We start from the raw sequence: 6232 nt of genomic DNA, 5'->3' as shown, positions 1-6232 counted from the left end.
CTCGAATCTTTTCTCAAGTGACGGTGAGTCCTGTCCTTTTATATCATAGCGTATGTATCGTTAACTCCCTGAACAAAAGTACATATATATAATATATGTTAGCAGATTAATTCGTAGTTTTACATATCTTTTACTTAATTATAAAGTCACTTTTTTTTTGTTTCTGTTTTTTTTTTTCCCCTGATCTATTTATTCCAATATATGCATACGCACGCACAAAAAAGTTCTCCCTCTCTCTCTCTCCCTCTGTTTTTTTTTTTTTTTCCCCTTATCTATTCATTCTGTTAACTGCCTAGTCTCTTAAAGAAATAAAGATCATTTAGACTATAAGAATTTTTAATAATATATATCTTCCTGTTTCAGTTAGCTGTTTTTCTGCATCTACACTCGGGGTATTTGCATGTTCGCGGAGAAAATGTGGAAAGCTAAGTCAAAAATTTCATGGAAAATGCAGGAATCCTTTTGACTGTGACGGGAAATGTAGAAGTTTGGAGGGAGCAATATGTGGTTTATGCGAGGCCATGATTCATGCTAAATGTTATTGCCACTTTTGTTGAAGCAAATTTCAACACCAAAGACAAATAAGCTAAATGATATGTGATTTCCATTCCAAATTAAATGAATAACGTCTTAAAAACCAGTGATTGCAAAGTAAAACCTGAATGTAATTTCGCATCTTTTTATATTCGCTCAGCCTCCAATGTTCTTTCAAGCTTAACAGAATAAAACAAAATACAAAAATGTGTTGGCAAAAAAGTCCATAATACCATTAATAAGAAGAAATGTAGACGGAAAGATTTGATAATAATCCAGAAAAGCATAAACAACAAAGGGCAGAATACCTTTGCTGTTCTCGCACTCCATTCTCCTAAAATAGCCCTTAACCTTTAGTTCTCTTCTACATACTGTTTCAAATTTCTTCTCTATCAAACGCTTTGCTCTCCGACTTTGCCCTCAAGTTAACGGTCCTCCTTGTTACTAGCCTCTGCTAGGAAAATGACTTGAAAACCTTTTTTAAGGTACAATTTTGAGGCTCAATTTTGAGCGGAATCCACTTTGTATTAGTGACGGTTCAATTTAGAATTGTATTATCTGTTGTAAGAAAATCAAAATGATATATTTATATGCTCAAAATGATGAACGAGTGAATGAGAAATTGACTATCAAAGTGCTCCTGTGAAATTAGAAACACTAAAGAGAAAACTCTCAACAAATTAGGAAAAGTGGAAAAGCTTTTTGTCCCTCATCGGAAAGAGACGAAGCCATGGTCTCTTCTAAACCCTATAAAAGGGATTCCCCACTCCTCATTTAATAAAATACATCAGAATTTCAGAGTCCTCTCATCCACCTTCCTCTTCCCCGTTTCGTTTCTTCACAGTCCCAAACACCCCCTTCTTATTAGGGTTTCACCATCATTCCCTTTCCTTTCCACCGCTCTTTTCCCACACCCAACCCATGTTCTACTCCTCTCAGAAATTTTCCTCCCCCTCTCTAGTGTCATTAAGATATTCAGTGTGATAAAGTCCAAGTAGGTTTTTAGTTCGCCAGGGTAACATTGTTGTGTGTTATTGCTACTAGTAAGCCGTTGTATCCTGAGAGGTAAACACCTATCAATCTTCACGCATCTACGGTGAGGGGATGAATCTACTTTAAAAAAACTGTGTGACACGCAAGCTTATTTTTTTTTTTAAAATTTTTTTTTTTTTTTTTTTTTTTTTTGGTTATTTCCAGTCACTTATGATATTGTTCCCATTCGTATTTGTTATTATTGCATTGTTGACATCGTTATATTTCAATATCAATTATAATCTCAGTTTGTCTAATTTTCTTATTAATATAACTCTCTAATTTTCAATTATTAGTTTATCTATATTTTATATGTTTTGCCTAACAATTTTAGAGTAGATTCTGATATAGAAGAATAGGTTGCTGAATTTGAGATAAACGTCTGTTTATATATTCGGCTAGAATATTCGGTTTTTAAATCGTTTTGGTTATATATTACATTACGGCTTTGTTTGGAAAAGATTCTATTTAGATAACGTTATGCTTTACACTTATTTCATTCATAAATGTTTTTGCATTTACCTTTGATTACTGATCCTTCTCATTACATACTGGAGTATATAATGTTTTGGTTTTAGTGTTCTTTTTTATTTCAGTCATATATATATATATACTTCTTTTCTTTTTATTTCGGCCACTTATTTACATATATATATATATATATAAATTATTTCCAATTTTGTATTGTGATTCATCGCTTCTTCGGTCGTAGTATTAAAAATAATAATAAAAAAAAGAAAATTCCCGTTGTTTCTTTCTCCTTCTTACCAGACTTTTACATATATTTTTAGTTGTGTGGTTTGGCGGAGACGTAGTTCTGTCTTGAAAGCTGGTTTTTTAGGAGGTCTCACCCCATTAACCTTTTCTGGATACAAGAGGATACTAATCCCAATAATTATATGATTAATTATCATGCTAATTTCGTGAAGAAAAAAAATATTTTGTGCTTATTTTTCTGTTGAAATAAGTTGGTATTTTATAAATACAAATTTGTGGTTCTAAAACCTGGAGTCTATATTTTTTAATATGGCTACCGACTCGAACTCAAATTCTGTGAAATATACGACATGTGAAAATGTCACCGGTGCCCATCCATGTGGGGAGAGCGCTGATTACTACAATACCGGTTTCGGTTCCTGTGAATCACGATGAGAGACCGGAAAAATTCGTGGGTTGAATTCTATAAGGTGGCAAGAAAAGAAAGTCTGTACGTTGGTAAAGTCATTGTATGGCTTGAAACAACTATTGAAATAATGACATGAGAAATTTGATAATACCATGATGACAGATAGATTTAAAATCAATGAGTGTGACAAATGTGTTTATGTCAAAAAGAATGGAAATTACTATGTCGTTCTATGTCTTTTTGTGGATGACATGCTCATTGTTGGTAGTAATGATAAGATAATCAAGTAGACTAAAGACATGTTGAATTCTAGGTTTGACATGAAAGATATGGGATGTGCTGATGTGATTTTAGGGATGAAAATCATGAGAAAATCATATGGGCTCATTCTAAGTCAGTCGCACTATGTGGATAAGATTATTGAGAAATTCAATAAGGATGATTCTGGCGCTCTAGAACTCCGATAGATGCTAGTCTAGACCATCAAAGAATAAAAGAGAGTGTCTCTCGATTGGAGTATTTAAGAGTGATAGGAAGTACTTAATGAGTCTACACCTATCAAAGAATAAAAGAGAGTGTCTCCCGATTGGAGGATTTAAGAGTAATAGGAAGTACTTAATGAGCTGTACAAGACAAGACATAGCATACACTAATAGTAAACATCGTAAGTATATCATGAGTAATTTAGAAGCTGGCCATTAGAAAGCAATTATAAGAGTACTAAGATACTTAAGGTATACTCGTACTAATGGGCTGCACTATACCAAATATCCAACTGTTCTTGAAGGATACAGTGATACGAATTGGATATCTGAAATCAAGGACTCTCAGTCCACTAGTGGATATGTGTTTACATTGGGAGGTGTAGCTACGTCATAGAAAATCCTCGAAACAGACCGTGATAGCCAGATCCATTATGAAATCCGAGTTTATTGCTCTAGATAAATGTGGAGAAGGGGTTGAATGGTTACGCCAGGTCTTAGAGGATATTCCAAAGTGGCAGAAGCCTGTCCCAACAATCAGTATACACTGTGATAGTCAATATGCGATTGGAAGGGTATCGAGCAACATATACAATGGTAAGTCTAGATACATATGTCGTAGACATAATACCATTAGACATCTAATCTCGACTAAAGTTCTCTGTTGACTACGTGAATCAGAGGATAATATTGCAGATCCGGTAACCAAAAGGTTAAACTGAGAATTAATTGAGAAATCATCGAGGGAAATAGGATTAAAACTCATAAAATAGAAAGTCGAAACAGTGGAAACCCAACCTAATTGACTAGAGATCCTAAGATCTAGGTTCAAAATGACAACCTAGGTGTAAAGACATAGTTGGATCACTGTGGGGGTAATGTTCTTATCCATTCCTATGATGAAATAGTGATGTCGGTAGGGTAGAGGTTAAGCTATGCTTTTAATGATTCTTATGCATCGGGAATGCCCAGTGGAATAATGCAAGTTACTCTTAAATAAGAAATCACCTATGTAAGAGAGAAGTAGGGCTGCTTTAAAAGAGAATTGTGTAGGGTCAATTCTTTAGAAACTCTTGTAGAGCCAATGGATGTTAATAGCCAAAACAAATATAATAGTGAGAACGGAATTGTGTCTAGAAAGATTCATGTGTGAGGTATATCATCATTTATTACAGTAGTATAATTCAAGGACATCGCATCTATTGTTTAGTCAGTAAAGTAATTATTTTCTCTCAAGGAAAGGCTCAAAGGGTAACACCTACCTATCCTATGCAAGTTTCGACCATTGAACTCTATCACCAGGTCAAACTTTATTGTCTCGTTTAGTATCCTCCATCAATCTCAATCATGTGGGGGATGGTTGGAAAATGGCTTGAAAACCCTTTTCAGGGTACCATTTTGAGGCTCGATTTTGAGAAGATCACCACTTCGTGTTAGTGACGGTTCAATTTAGAATTGTGTTCTCCGTTTGAGAAAATCGAAATGATATATTTATATGCTCAAAATGGTGAACATTATATGAGAAATTGACTCTCAAAATGCTCCCATGAAGTTAGGAAAACTGAAGCGAAAGCTCCTAAAAATTTAGAAAAAAGTAAAAAGGCTATTTCTCTCACATCGGAAAGAGACATACCCATAATCTCCTCTAAACCCTATAAAAAGGATCCCCACTCATCAGTTGAGACACACTAAAATTTTAGAGTACTCTTCTCCTCTTAGAAATTTCTCCTCCTTCTTCACTGTCTTTTACATACAGTGAGGAGGCCAATATACTTTAAGAAAACACGTGCATCGGTATTTTTTTAGTTAAAAGTTTTTTTGTCATTTCCAATCATTTATCATATTGTTTGCGTTCGTTGTTATTTTTCCAGTTATCTGTTTATCTATATTTTATATGTTTTGCCTACCATCTTACACCTGGCCGGCAGCTCCGCTATGTTCTCTGGGGTCAAGTGGAGTCTCATCGTTGCTAACAAGCTCGCCTCCTTGTTCTTTTCAACCGTGGGAATAATAACATCTGCCGCAATAATATAATGGAAATGAGGCGCTAGATGTCAAGGATCTATTATCAATAGTAGGGACGATCATTTGTTACATTGTTTTACACGACCCTTTTGGATTTAATTTGTCTTCTTTGTTTTGGCTTTCATGCTCCCTCTTGTCTTGGTCTTTGATTGCGAATTTAGCTTCACTCTTTTCCACCCTGGAACATTACACTGATGGTCAAATGTGTGTATATATATACACGTATACATATATATCTGAGAAAGCATTTAAATATATAAATGATAATTAGAACTTGGTTATTTGCTCCTGTATTTCGTATGTAATAAAAATAGAAACCTACAGATTGGTGTTGTATATATATGATTGCATATGTACTTATTTAAATGATTTATTTCAGCTGAATAATATAGTGATTCATTAAAAGAAGAATTTACTGTGAAGGTTAATCCTTTCCAACCCCCATGATAACCTTACCGTGATGGTCGACCTGCGGACTCCTCAGCATAAGCTAATGAATTAGTGAAGCATAATTAGGCTCCATAACTTACCATGCTTCCTTATAAAATGTATTATTTCTCTCGTTCTCCCTTTGGAGACTTCACATGTTTAGCAAGAATAGGCAAATCAAAATGTACCGCCTTCTAGTTAATTAGTCGATCATGAGACAATAATCACTAATTAATCGTAAAAAAACGACAACTTTTTATCAATTAAAAATTTGAGGTGTTGGCTCTTCTAAAATGAGAAGAGCGTTTGATTGACACAATCTGCAGGCCACCAGCTGCTTAAAATATATAATTGGACCGAACAGTTGCTGAATCTCTCCAGCCGATCCTAATGTTTCTTGTAATTTATTATTATTATTATTATTATTATTATTTTAACTGGAATGGGGATCTATTCGCAATGTTTATCTTTCTTTATTATTGAATTCTGCCAGCTCATCACAGTATTAATCCTACACACGCTAACTTCCGGCTAACTTCCTATAATAATCAGCTATACAACTTTTATTACAACAAAAGGTCAACACAAGTATGATATAACAATA

Source organism: Morus notabilis, unplaced genomic scaffold, assembly GCF_000414095.1.
Source record: "Morus notabilis unplaced genomic scaffold, ASM41409v2 Scaffold1522, whole genome shotgun sequence".
Classification (NCBI taxonomy): Eukaryota; Viridiplantae; Streptophyta; class Magnoliopsida; order Rosales; family Moraceae; genus Morus; species Morus notabilis.
The sequence above is the reverse complement of the archived record's forward strand: the minus strand, read 5'-3'. Positions refer to the sequence as shown.